We start from the raw sequence: 15228 nt of genomic DNA, 5'->3' as shown, positions 1-15228 counted from the left end.
GGTTAAGAATATATTTTTGTAATATTTATCGGAAATCCGTGTGTACGTATGCATCGCATTATTTTAGATTTATTGTTACATCAGCTTTGGTTTGATTTTGCCGTCGGAATATCTTGCATTTTATTTGACTACATCGTACTGACAAGCTCTGTTTGGATTCGTTCTGTAGTTCGTATTTCTTTCGTTTATGCTAATGAGAAGTCGTAAATTCGTGACTATTATCAAGGTCGTCATTATTGTCAGGAATGGCTGTAGACGGTTATTTTACGACTTTCTCAATTGGCCTCTTTGGAAACTTAGAGACGGTTCAGACCATCACGAGCTCTGAAACAGTTAAGCATCCCTAAATATGCCCTGACCGTTTTTCCATCGTATTGTGTGCTAAACGCTTCAGTTGAAATCCAGGCATCTTTGTAAAGTTTTAACCCTTCTCCTTACACTTTGTACTCATCTTAACAATAAAGGTTATCTTTATATGTGTATTTAGGATATGTCTATATATTGTAGTATCTTTAATTTTGCGCCACCTTCGAAAAGGTTGCGGTATATATAATATGCTGTTTAGTAAGTGAATGAGTAATCCTAACTATTGTTATACGTGCGTATAAATAAAATATAAATATGGTTGAAATTATTTAATCCTTGTAACATTCCTTATTTGTATAAATACAAAGAAAATTATTTGTCACTTTGCAATGCATTTCAAAATTGATAATATTTCTTTGGAAAAGATTTTTCATCTTATTATACATTCTTTAGTGTAGCGACCAATAATACAGGGTGAACGTAAAACGGTTTTCATTGTTATTGATAAGACGGTAATTTCTTTCTATCTATTTATTACTCTTGTTTCGTTTCTTTATACTTATTAATGAATAAACAATTGTGTGGGCTATCCAGTGCTGTATGCGAATAAGGAATAAACCAGCTATACTGCGCCAGCAGTATTATACTTTGAACAGTGACAGAGAAGGATATTTCTATAACTTAATAGTGCGTCAGATATCACTTCGCGGCGAACAGATTTCCGTCGAAAAATGAATAATTCGCAGAAGAACGTATCCTGTGACGATTTATGCCGACTAAAGAATATACAATGACCACTTAGATTTATATGTCGGGTTATCGTTAGAAATTTTAGGCGTGAAATAATTAATAAGTATAACAAAAGCTATTGACAATGTTCCTGGGCTCAATAACGAATCCACGGTCAACGGGTAAACTCTTTGTACAATGGAATACATTTTGTAGCACGCAGACACGTTATCTCAGACGCTGGGTTACTTTCAGACTGACAGCCAAGACGATGACAGTAAACTCTCCAAGGTGATTGCAAAATAAAAGACAGATACAGTCACATATGTCAAATACATATCGATCGGGAATATCAACAAATTCCCAAGCGCCGTAACTAGGCAGTCCCGCGTAAACCAGCATTGCTCCTGATCGAGACTTGATTGCTTATACAGCGTGTCCCTCAACATCGGTACCTCCTCTGTAAGACATTTCGTTCATCCCGTGACCGTGGCTACGTTCGGCGACCAGTTACGTCACCTCGAGCCCATGTATTGGGGATCTTCCTAAAGAAAGGCCCGATGTCCCTACATCTCCGACATATATAAAGATTGACGTTACTGTCGTTGAAATATTTGGGATAATTTTGTATCTGTCTGTTTCCCCTTGCCTATTGAGAAAGGCACTGCTATAACCGCGTGACAGGACAAAAGTTTGAACAGGAGGAACGAAAGTGACGTCATAAAAGATAGATGATTGTTGATGAGATCTCAATGGTATCTTACGAGAATTTGCGAATAATTCATTTAAGACTGCAAGAATTCAAGATATATAAAAAAATATTTGGTGACAGAAATGTATTTCTCTTCGATGACATCTCTTTCATGCAATTATTCCCAGCAAAAGAACATTGTTGTATTGTATAAAAACAGTGGTGTGCTGTAAAGATTAATTTATAGTACCAAGTTTCATTCTGCGAACTCATCATTAATATGAGGTAAAAGGATGATACAGAGTTTATCGACCTATTAGATAATTTACAGTTTGGCGAAATAACAACTTCTGAGTTTGAAATACTATGAGTGCGAAGGAGTGATATATAGCAGTAAGAATATTCCAGATAGTAAGATTCGTAGACGAATATAACACAAAAGTGATTGATGAATTAGCGAAATTACGTCGTGTGTACGTTATTCATTGAGTAGGCGAGAGTCGGGAAGCAGCTACATGCGAGAAAAAAACTTCCGAAAATATTATTCATGCAGATGTAAATAATCATGGATAACTGTTGCATGCAATAACATTAGCCGAGGGATCACGAGTTATGTTGCGACGAAACATACCAATTTCCGTTGGTTCGATAAACGACGCAATGGGAATGGCAAAGAAATTTATTTGTCAGTACTTCGAAGAGGTCAGCTGAAAGTGAGAGAATTGGAAGCAGATTCAAATATGCTGACGGCTACATTCCCATATCTCCAGTAATAGCAATGTTTCAACTGACGAAACGTTTCGGAGATGTTGAATAAAGAATGTCATCGCTTGTGCTAAGCTGGACAGTAGCGGTACACAGATTACAAATGGCTATAATAGATAGGACCGTAATTGATCTTGGCAAAGAGAATTTTGCAAAAGTGCAAATCTATGCCGCTTCTAGTCGTGTGGAAAGTTTAGGCAGCTTGGACATATCTGAATCTGAATAGCATCGAATGAAATTTTTATCAAACCATGTGACGAAAGAGCACTTGCAGCGACCAGTTTCCATGGAGAAACGCTCAGACACAAAGAAATGAAATTGGCGAATAATAACATATCATTCGCAATAACAATAGTTAAGAATGGAAAAGTAGGAAATTTGCAAGCTATCTCTACAAGACGTATAAGATTACGTCACAATAGCTTAATTCAATCCAAAGTAATCAATAAACCTTTAGAATTCTATCTTGCTTTTGGCATCAAATGTGAACAAATGGTTATTTATAACAGTGTCCTCTGCGGGAACCAATGCGGCTTCGCAAATCGTGCCCAAAGACGAGCAGGTTATTATCCACTAACTGTGAGAGGGCGATTGCGAAAACCGGTAGGCGTTTTCAGCTACTGAAGATACCGTAACCCGTTGCGATTCTTTCAACCGCAGCAGGGTCGAAGGTTACAACAGCGAATAGTTGTTTGTAGATATTTGCTATTATTAATTATTATATCAGGAAATCAGAATTTATATTTCAAACGAATATATATTTCAAATCGAATTTATATTTTCAAAATAACGCCCTTGTAAGTTGGTAATAAGTTGAACGCCCTTCGCCGACAAGAGGTCGGATTGATAGCTCGTCTACGCACTACCTCAAATTCTCTTGCAGCCGCCTCATTCTCGCTTTTGGTTCGTTTCTTAGAACTCGCGACAGAATTTGTTTGTACAACTCTACAATTCGCGCGATGCTCGGTGCATCCTACAAAAACTTCATCGCAACCGTCCGTCTCGTTTCCACCCGACGCTATTGCGGTTATGTTTGTCGCAACCGATTCATCTAACGAAATTTTGTTCATTACGACGGTGTCCTTGAGACAAGCACTCGTGGGAACTACAACTGCCTGCTTGTGTTGCACGTTCTCGACACGAGATAGATCTACCTCACGCGCTCCCGTCTCTATGTATACTTTAAGGACCTCTGGAAACCCATCGGAATTCTCGTTTTTTATTCTACTAATGGAGATATCTCCCCTCTTCATGTTTATCTCGACGGTATCCAGGAAGTCTGTACCTATCAACAACGAGTGTTGCATCGCAGTGTTCGAAACTACGTGTATCGTTATATGATACAATTCACCGTCTATAATAATATCCGTCGGAAATTTCCCGAGCGTAAAATTTCTTTTAGACCCGATACTGTGAAATTCAATAATGTCTCGACTTAATTTGGGCGCTCCGATTCTTACATACTGATTATACCGCATCAAGGTTAACTCGCTACCGGTGTCTACCAGCGCGCTCAGTTCGAAATTTCCGATCTTCACGTCTTTACCACGCTTCGTCGGTAACAATCGAAACACACTACCAACCTCTTTAATGGACTCGCTCAGATTGTCGCACCTCGATGCAATGTATCCGTATTCTCTACACTTGAAACATTTAGGTCCCCTCGACTTGTTCGGACACTCTGCACACACGTGTTCTTCATCACCGCAATTATAACACCTTTTATACTTCGCTACATCTTCCGACTGCTTGTATCTTCCATTGTCCTTAGCTCTCACCGGTCTCATAGTTGACTCTGCTATACGGGATTTTTGTTCCTCATAGATGATAAGATTTTCTTTTAGCTCTTTTATTGATTTAGCCCCGTACAATATTGTTTTATTGACTTCCTTGTCTCTTATTCCATCTATGATGTACCTTATCTTTGCTGCTTCTTCCATATTCATTTGACTGGCTATACCAAGCATTCGGTACATGTACGCTGTACATCCTTCGTCGTCTCTTTCTCTTTTTTTTTTTTTTTTTGTTTCCTGCAGTTTGCGGTGTATCTGCCAAATGTTAAATTTGTTCGAAAACTCCCTTATCAGACCTTCTTTTAACTCGCACCAAGTTCTAGCAGGGCACTCATAATTCACAATTATCTTTGCCGATCCGTTCATCAACTTTTTTGCATAAAGTACCTTTTGTTCTTTTCCACCTACATATGCTTGCAGTTTCTTCGAACGCCTCGAACCATTGATTAATATTTTCGTTGTTTTCGCCTGTAAAAACTTCTAAGGCGTCTTGGACATCCTGAAAACTTACTGTTGTATACCTACGTATTTTCCTACGGAATTTGTCAGGTTTCTGATATACACCTCGCACGTTCCTTTTGCTTATTCTTTCGTCTCCTTCGTCGTCTTCAGTTTCGCTTTCGTCGCCGCTATCTTCTTCCGACGACGTATTCTCTTCTTCCATCGCCGCCTGTAGTCTCACACGTAGTTCAGCCTTCTTCCTCTCGTCTCTAGCCCCATACTAGCAAGACGTTCTCTTAATTCTTTTGTCCTAAGCTTCTCGAGATCTTCGTCTTCGTCTCGATCACGCTTAATTTTTGGTATTGCCCCTGAACCTTGCTTCTCCGTGGTCTTTTTACCGTTTGCTGGCTCTTTAGTACTTGGTTGTCCAGTACTATATGCTCGACTTAGCCTGGCAACCAACACTGTCCTTGCACCAGATATTGGTAGATTTAACTGTGCAAGCTTGTTTCTTAATTCTTCCAGCGTTGGATTTTCCTCACTTGAAAACTGTTCTTCTTCACAATTTGCCATTTTCAACTCTTTTCTTTTCAGCACGAGTAGTTCCGTAAAACGTGTCGTTCTCGGTCTGATTTCAATCCCGGACGAGCCCCCAAAATGTAGTATCGGAAAGGATAGGATTAGGATAATTTAGATTTGTAAAATTCTCCTAATGCTATTTATTTAAGATAAATAAAAATAACAGAGGTTTATTTTACAGAGAACGATAAATGTTCAACTTGAACTAAACGCAAAAATCTTATTCTACTCAAATCACTCTCGCAACTCTATAACTCTAACAACACAATCTCACAACAACGCTAGCAACTCAGGCAACTCCGCTGACTCTTTCAACTCTACAAGTCTACTCCTCCGCTTCTCGACTAACTCTGACCTCTCGATAAAACGATCTCACTTCTCGATCAACGTTATTTTGTCCTTTTCCTAATCCGGTCCTGTTTTCGTGCCGCAAGGACTAGGTGACTTTAGTCAATAGGTTTTTCTCTTATGTAAACCAACAGCCGAAGGTCAGACGACAATGTTTTGGTTTGTTTCTAACCAGGTTTTTTCCTCGCGATACTACAATACACATGTATATATATATATATATCCATATACAGGGTGGTTGGTAACTGGTGGTAAAAGCGGAAAGGGAGTGATTCTACGCGAAGAAAGAAGTCGAAAATATAGAATAAAAATTTTTCGTTTGAGGCTTTGTTTTCGAGAAAATCGACTTTGAAAGTGTTCATAGAAATTTAATTAGAAGAGCAGAAGTATGTGTTCGGCAGAATGGGCAACATTTTCAGCAATTTTTGTAGTAATAAACTTTATGATTACTTCATATTATTTCATTATGTATTCCTAATTTTCCGTTACGGCAGAAACAAACTTAAACTGCAATAATATCCATCGAGACAACGATCTACAGGGAGATCCGTTATAACGAGACGTGATAAAGTGCACGCGTACCGAGCGAACATTCAAAGTCGATTTTCTCGAAAACAAAGCCTCAAACGAAAAATTGTTATTCTATATTTTCGACTTCTTTTTTCGCGTAGAATCACCCCCTTTCCGCTTTTACCACCATCCTGCAGTTGCCAACCACCCTGTATATAATATATTGTCTATCGCATTACGAGAGTATGTGGTTATTGATAGTGGCTCTTAATATTTATTGCGTAACTGCAGAATCTGATGGACCGTAATTGCTCCGGAACATAATTGTGACTAACTTCTTAATGACTGACTGTTGTTGTAGGCGACAACTCCTGTTTATAATAAAACTACCATGGGATAATTGCCTCGTGACGGTTTATTCCCACGAGAACGCGTAGTTTCGGCACGTAGTTATCTCTGCGGACGCTACAGTCTTCGCTTCTGCTGATTTCCTTCCCAAGTGTGTTACGGTTTCATCCACCTGCTGATACGATCTCCCAACGAGCGTTGCAGTTTTACGTTTTGCTGATAATGAGTCGAACTCTTCTCGGCACGTGGTTATCTCTGCTCGCGGTGATACTCGACCCTTTGGCGCGTCGCAGCTGCTTCCCTCTGCTGGCTTTACCTGAGAACATCATCGTCCCTCAGCTCCCATTCGCTGCTTACTGCACTGTGTACTGTGGTGGGGAGAGCGCGCGCAAGGCAGAGCGCATCAGCGGACGTCTTAATGTTACGCCAACTCTGAACCGCGCAACACCTATCCCTACGTAGTCTTCGATACAACGAAGTATCTCTACGAAATTTCTTGAAGTGTTTAACGATTCGTAACGAGTATTTTACGTGAGTTTCTTTATTATTTTATTGAAAACGACGCAATGTGGATTTTACTGATCGCGGTGTGCACGTTTCGTGAATTCCGGTTATTTTTCTTATCGCTTTATTAATCCTATCTTATCCATGGTGGCATATTGTGAAATTTATTGATCGCAGCGCGCATTGTAATGTAAAGTGCAATCTTATGGGGATATACGTTGAAACCTGTTGCTTTTCCGTTCGAATAAGGGATATCCTGTCAACTAAGCACTCTTTTTACTCTGTTTTGATGCCGAATGCATCTCATGGAAGTTTTGCACGAAGTGCGCGCATATCTGTAAAATGCAATTTCTTGGAGAATTTCGTTGAAATCTTCTTGTCGCGTCTCGCGCTCAACACGACCCGTAACTTGAGCCAGAGTAAGAATATGTCAGAACTCGCGAATGATGCGAGACACTACTCTGGGGATACTAGAATTAGGTAAAGGACGTTTAGGGGAATAAAGACGCAAAACGTTCTGATATCTTCACTTTTTACAATATTAATCTACAACCAAAATTCAAATAATATGATGGGGGAAATTCGCGAACTGCCAACGTCCGAACACCGTATAATAATAACAAACGGGAATTATATAAACCTGTCAATTACAACACGCTCAGATACTTTTACTATGTATTAATTTGCCAATCAAAATTAAAAAGATACTATCAGGAAAACTCGCGAACCGGCATCGCGTGGGCACGGAATATAATAATGAACGGAAACTGCAAACGCCTGTCAATTACAATGTAACGTATTAATCTAGAACTGAAGTTGAAACAATAAGTAACGATCGTGTGAAAAAACTGATCGCAGCTTACGGGACTTGCAGATGATACATGGAATAGGGAGATGGGAAAGCAACAAGTACGTGAAACTAATTGAAACTCGTGAAATACGCGTGCCATAAGCAGTTAATTACGTAACATGCCACTTTGGATAAATAGGAGTAACGGAACAACGAGCCTGTGAAAGACCAACGAGAAGTCGCGAAATGTGCGCGCCGAGATCAATCAACTATAAAACATGCCACTTTGAGTTAGGGAGAAACGATAAGACAACGAATATGAAAACCCCAATTGAAACTCAGGAAGTGTGCGCGCTGCAATCAGTAAATTCCACAATATGTCACCATAAATAAATTGAAAGTAGTTCATAATCGCAATAGACAATGACGAATCGACAAACGGGCAAACTAAGGACAACGAATACACGAACGTGCAAATAATACGAAATTTTTCTATCTTTACAGAATGTGCATCAACCTTTGCAACAGGGAAGAAGTACAAGCAAATTATGGTCTTTTGAATATGATAATTCCAAGACAACTGACACGCCAAGTGGACCGACCTAGATATTATTGTTTGATACGAGTCGCACCTGCCTACCGCACCAACGACTATTCACTTTGTGGATTTTGTTACAGAAATTTACTTATGATGAAAGCGGACGTACGGATGTACGAAGAAGCAAATTATCATAGCATTTGCGGAGTCTCAGGCCGCGCACGTGTCCTTCGTTGCGACTCATGCGAAAAACGAATAGGACGGCTAATACCCGCAGACGAGTGTCGGCTGTGCGCCGAGCAGTTGCCTATACTGACTACAAATCAGATAAATTCGTTAGCTCAGGGGAAATTAGTACGCATTGATTATCATCCGTGATAACAATTTTTTTGCTGTCACATAATCGGAACTATGTACGGAACTGTTGCGATTCTTTCAACCGCACGCGGATCAAAGGTTACAGCAGCGAATGATCGTTTATAATATTTTCTTCTTATTATATTATTATTATTTTTGTTATTATAAATAAACTATATTATTAATATTCGTTCTTTTTATAATTATTTAATTCCACAAATTAACGTATAAGGAAGCAAGAATGTATGTTTCAAACCAACTGATTACTTACGTCGGTGTTGTCTGCTGAAACCAACCTGGCTTCGCATATCATGCCCAAGGACGAGCAAGTGATTTCCTGCTAATAGTGAGAGGAGAAATGCGAAAACCCGTAAGTGTCGTCTGCTATTAATGGATCCGTAACTCGTTGTGATTCTTTCAACCGTAGCAGAGTCAAAGGTTACAAGAGCGAACGATTGTTTATGGATACAGAAATAATATAGCCTTTATAACTATATATAACAGCTACAACAAATAGTTTTTTGATATCCTATTTTATCTAAAAAATATTTTGTTATAAAACTGTAATCGCATTGTGCATAAAGCTACTTTAAAAATTATTAAAACTTTATTTCTTTATTTTTTCGAGAGAAAGGGCCGTTTGCGATGAGTACAATATGTAATGGAATTTATTTACCAATCGCACTGATACGCTAGTTAACGTTACTCGTTCGGTTATACTAACAAATTGGAATTCGAAGAACACAACAGTTTGAGATATTAAAAACCGCGTTGCGCTTTAGAAAGCAACAACAAGTTTTCGAAACTATTTTATTCAGTTGTTCGTCTTCTTTCGAAAATAACAAACGAGAGTCGACTCAATCTAAATAGTTTATCGACCATCAATCTGTCGGCGGTCCTTCAGTCGAGTAGTTACGCGGAAGAAGGCGTGCGTGACTATTATCGCGAACGCTTACGTACGTGGTAGGCGTATGAGAAGACGACAAGGGGATAATATAATGTAAAATGATACAATAATATAAAATACAATTATGTACATAGATATAATAATTAAAAAGCTAGCCGAAGACAAATTTATAGAATTAAGAAAATGTTGCAAGGTATAATGTTGCAAAGGCATCCATCGCCGTCTGGTATTTCGAAGGGAGCAGAATGGAGCGGAAAAACAGTCTAAGCAGTAAATAACCGAAATTACTGACGCGGATGACCGTTCTAATTCCTGCGACGGGCAAACAGTTTGATTAGCGAAAGTCCGCCGCCTCCAGAGAGACAGCTTCCCTTTTTCCTCTAACGAGAGAGGACGCGGAGGAGAAGGTGGATAGATAAAGAAAAAGGAAACGATGGGGGTGGCAGAGTTGGAGAGAATAGAATATTAGAGAAACGAGAATAAAGTATTTTCTTTAATGGATGTGGAAAAGAAGAGATGGAAGTTGAGGGCGACGGAAAAAGAAGGAAAAGGTTCGATTGCAATTGGAGTGCCAATGGTACGGAAAAAGTGGAAGCGCGAGTGGTCGAAAGGTCAGTAGACTCGACGTGTCTGGCGAGCTGCACGAAATCGGTAACAAACATGCCGCGAAATCTCCCCCGACCTCTTCGCAATCTCATTCGCTGCACCGTCCCGGCGGCCGTAGGTGTTCGGAGAAAAGAGGATAACAAGAAGTGAAACTCAATTTCGGCTGGCTTGTATTTCCCTCTTGCGGACGAAGGAGGGAAGAAGGGAACACGGAAGAAGCGTTTCGCAGTCGTTTGTTTCAATATTTTGGAGCGGCAGCGTGTTGCCGATAGGCGAGGAACCACGTGGATGTTGGAACATGACTCGTTTACCCGCGATTACCTCTTACGGGTCGATAGGTCTGATAATCCGGCGGATCGTGGATAACAACGGTGGGCTGCTCTCGTCGTTCGTTAACGAAATATTAAATAGAGAAAGAGCGAGGGTAGATGGGGGCACGACGCGTTGTTTGTTCGGAACGTGATAACGGTCAATTGTGCAGAAGCAATACCGATCGATGCTCGCTCACGTGCATGTTGGTTCACCTACGGTCTCGAAAAACAGGCAGATATCACCGTTCATGCAGAAGTCTCCAGCTATCGGACGCGGCTGCTACTGCCTCGGCCGCTGTCGCTGCAACAAAATTAGAAAAAATATATTCGTCAGCATTGGAAACGGAATGCGCATAAATTCCGCCAGCTCCTCCGGCGAGCCTGAAACTGATCCTCGCCGATACGACGCTTCCCTGTTCCACTCTCGTCATTATTCCTTCCTTTTTTTCATTCTTTCTTTATCCCGTTTCTTTTCATCGTCGACTTTCACACGATCGCGAGCTTTGGCCTCGTTTACTCGCGCGATTAAATCGGCTACTGTTGAAGCTTTGTCCGCCGCGCGAGAAACTTGGACGAGGTATTGCCTCCCATGGCAACGTAATAAAGTCACCAGGCACGTATCTTCACCATTCGGAACGTTCAAAGCGTTAGCAGACCGGTTCAAGCATATACACGTAGACATTATCGTAATGCAGTGTTCGCAAGGCTATCGATATTGTCTAATGTGTATCGACCGTTTTTCGCGTTGGCCCGAAGCCGTTCCTATCGCCAACATGGAAGCGCCAACCGTTGCTTCGGCCCTGCTTTCTACATGGATAGCTCGTTTCGATGTATCCTTAAAGATAATGATCGACCAAGGACGCCAATTTGAATCGCGGCTGTTTGAGGAATTATGCCGGTTGCTCGGCATCAAACATTTACGCACGACGGCCTATCATCCCGCGTCTAATGGGATGGTAGAGCGCCTGCATAGACAACTGAAAGCGGTAATCAAGTGTCACGACACGAGCAACTGGGTTGAAATTCTCCCGATCGTTCTGTTAGGCATTAAAACCGCGATAAAGGACGACCTAAACGCAACGGCAGCCGAGATGATCTACGGTACTGGTATACAATTGCCGGCGGAGTTCTTATTGCCAATTAAGTCCTTATTGCCAAACAAGCAGCGGGCCAATACCAGCGGGAATACTCGAACCGGCTAAAAGAACGGATGGAGAAAGTCATGCCACAGCCTGTTATACGACATGGCGAAAAGAAAATATTCATTTTTCGCGAGTTGGAGTCTTCGCCATACGTATTTTTACGACATGGCGCGATTAGAGGCCCTTTACAACCGCCTTACGACGGGCCGCGTAAGGCAACGCAAAGTGGCGAAAAAACGTACATAATAAAAGTAAACAATCGCGACGTAACGTTGTTTCACGGGCAGAGCGATCTTCTTTTGTTTTACGGACAACCTTTTTTGAGAGGCACGCATTTTCCCAAACGGACGGACAGAGAGTTACATTAGAGACAGACAAGGTTACAGAATAGTTATTTAAGATTTTAAAGACTGAAGAAGAAAGATCGGTAGCTCAGGACGTTGAAAATCGATTCTCGATTTTCAGGTAAACATTGTACAAAACTTGTTATTTCTCGTTTATATAATTATTGCTATTTATTGTTATAGACGGATAATAATTGTTCTTTATTTTTGTATTTTATCTAATTACTTTATAATAAAAAACTCGATTTTCAGACTACAGAAGCGATGCCTGAATTATAAATATATATATGTCGGATTAGAGTCAGGATTAAGGAGATGGGCGTTTAATGGATTTTCATTAGAATTAGCCATTGTCGTGATACAACGGAGAGTTTATTAGCACAGGCTTATTAACAAGATTAAGCACTCGTAGCACTAGTGATAATAACCTTAGGTTCGAAACGAATCCGCGGTCACGGGATGGTAAACGTATGTTCTCGCACAGTTCAAGTCTAACTCTTTGTTAACTAGATGTGTGGTATTCACTGGTTGTAAGGCGGCACTGTCATTCGTCGATGAGATCGTACCAAAGAATGCCTCTCCGTCTCGACGATGTCGTCGAGGAAAACTATATTGGGTGGGTCTAAGGATATGAGATCCTCGGATTCGTCAAAGAAAGCTTTCGTTCCAAAGGAGAGGGAAATTAGCGCTATTGCTAATTGGTCGATCTCCATATCGGCGTTTTGAAAGAGATGCTGGCCGCCCTTGAGGGGAGGTTATTGACGGGGGGCAACGCTCGTGGAGGATAGGTTTCTCCTATCTTCCCGTAGTTGCAACAAAGTCTATTTGACGGACTTCGCTTGACTAAATCTTAAGATCTATAGTGGGTCCTCACGTTAGCTAAACATACGCCACAAAGGCATGCCGACACCCGGCGATCATCTTACCTGGAGGACAAAATCTGCGTGTGGCGGGCCGCGGGATAGAAACTATTGAAGTATTTACTGCCACGTGTCGCTACGACTATTTCTTTTAAGGAGAGGTATAGAGTTACTCTGTGCCTTTGTTAGATAAAACGTTCATCCCTTTGACCGCGGCTACGTTCGGCGACTGATTGTCGCCTCGAGCCTAAGCTCATGATCATAAATCTCGAACAATCGGAGCGGCATTTGTTTAATCCAAGTTACAGAGTTGCGGTATTCCCGCGAATTCAAGGAGGAGCTCCGGCGTTCTTTCATCTCCGATATATATATATATATGTCGGAGATGAAAGAATACTGGAACCTTCCCTTCGGAACTTTGGGAAGACCCCTAGTATTGTAATTTAGATTTCACCATAGCCGTATTAAGAAACTGTTGTCATTCGATCCGACTGTATTTATTTGAGATTTATGATAGTGAGCTCGGGCTCGAGGCGACAACCAGTCGCCGAACGTAGTCGCGGTCAAGGGATGAACGTTTTGTCTAACAAAGGCATGAAGTAACCCTATAGCTCTCCTTAAAAGAAATACTTAGGACGGGGCACGGCGGTAAGCATTTCAACGATTTCTGTCCCGTGGCTCGCCACCCGCAGACTCTATTCTTTGAGTAAGATGATTACCAGATGTCGACGCGTCTCCACAGTACATGTTCAGCTTGCCCGAGGACCGGCTATAAATCTTAAGATCTGTTTAACTAAAGTCCTTCAAACCGACAAACAGTCCTCGTCCCAACTACGAGAAAATAGGAGAAATCTATTTTTCTCACCAACGACGCTTCCTCTTCTCGAACTTTCTCTTAAGGGCGGCTAGCACCCTTCCCTAACCACCAACATGGAAATTGACCAATTAACAGTAACGCCAATTTCCCTCACTTTCCGAACGAAGGCTTTTCTCCACGAATCCGATGATTTCGTGCCCTTAGGCACACCCGTCATAGCTTTCCGCGACAGCGTTACCGTGATGGAGAACCACTCTCCGGTACGATCTCAAAGACGATTCAAGTAACTCTCAGATACGTAGTGATTGCCTCGTGCATTAATATTGAGTACAACTTAGACGCTGAAGAAAAGTAGAGTTCGTCATCCCCTTGACCGCGGATTCGTTAGTGAGCCTAGGATCATTGTCATTAGCTTCTCGAGTATCTAATTATCGCGATTACTTATCCAATTCCATCATAGTCATATTTGCACTAGTGAATATCTCCTCTATTGCATAATGATCACGTCTAGCGCCAATAGGGATTCGTTTCACGCCCTCAACCCTAACTCAAATCTTAACGCCAACCCGACATCAGAAGTGGGATCAGTGCCGATTATAACAATGCTAGAACTTACGATCATCGTGCGCAAGTTGCAAGTCGTCCGCAATTCAGTCGCTAGTGCAAATCGAGTGTGAAACCTAACAATTATCGCTACCACGTTTTAACCCTTAAAATCGCGTGCTCCGACTCCGCTGCATGGGGCGCAGCTGCCAACCTGATTATGGAAGGAAACTATAATTTCAATAACGGGTGGCGAGTCGACTTCTACGTACTGGAGGCACCAACGGATAGACCAAGTCATCTGGGTGAGTCGTTTCCATTTTACTCCGATTCGGGAGCCGAGCGTTCACTAATTAAAGAGTCCGCGGCCTCGAGATTTTCTGGCAAAGGAATGACTGACATATTAGTAATGCGAGGAGTAGGAAATACTTGTATTAAACATACCCCTCCCATTTGTTCATCGTGTGTATTAATGATTTTTACATCGAAGATAATTTCTCATGTCCTTGCTGATAGTGATGTAAAATATGATATCGTGATTAGTTGCGGAACTCTAAGTCTGGGTTTTGACGTAACATTACACAAAATAGCCTCGCTATGTGTAAAACAAAAATAATTAATGTCTGTAATGAAACCACTGCAAACGAGATCGTCGTTAATGAAGCTGACACTGATGTACATGGTAATAATAAAAGTCGATCAATTTCTCTTCTCGACAAATTCAAAGATTCATTCGTTACGGGTTCCCTTCGTATTCGCGTAAATACAGGCCGGCTAGAAATACGATTAATTGATCCTAACATCACCGTACGAGGAAGTCCTTAATAGACTTAGCGAGGAGGACCGAAGAGCGGTACGTGAGAAAATAAGCGTTTTAATTAAAGCAAAGATCATAAGGCCTAGTAATTCGCCATTCGCGAGCCCTACGTAACTCGCGAAGAAGAAAACGGCTCAGATAGATTACGAGTGGATCCCTGAGAGCTAAATCAAAGTACCGTC

Source organism: Bombus terrestris, chromosome 17 (genome assembly GCF_910591885.1).
Source record: "Bombus terrestris chromosome 17, iyBomTerr1.2, whole genome shotgun sequence".
Taxonomy (NCBI): domain Eukaryota; kingdom Metazoa; phylum Arthropoda; class Insecta; order Hymenoptera; family Apidae; genus Bombus; species Bombus terrestris.
Note: the sequence above shows the minus strand (reverse complement) of the source record.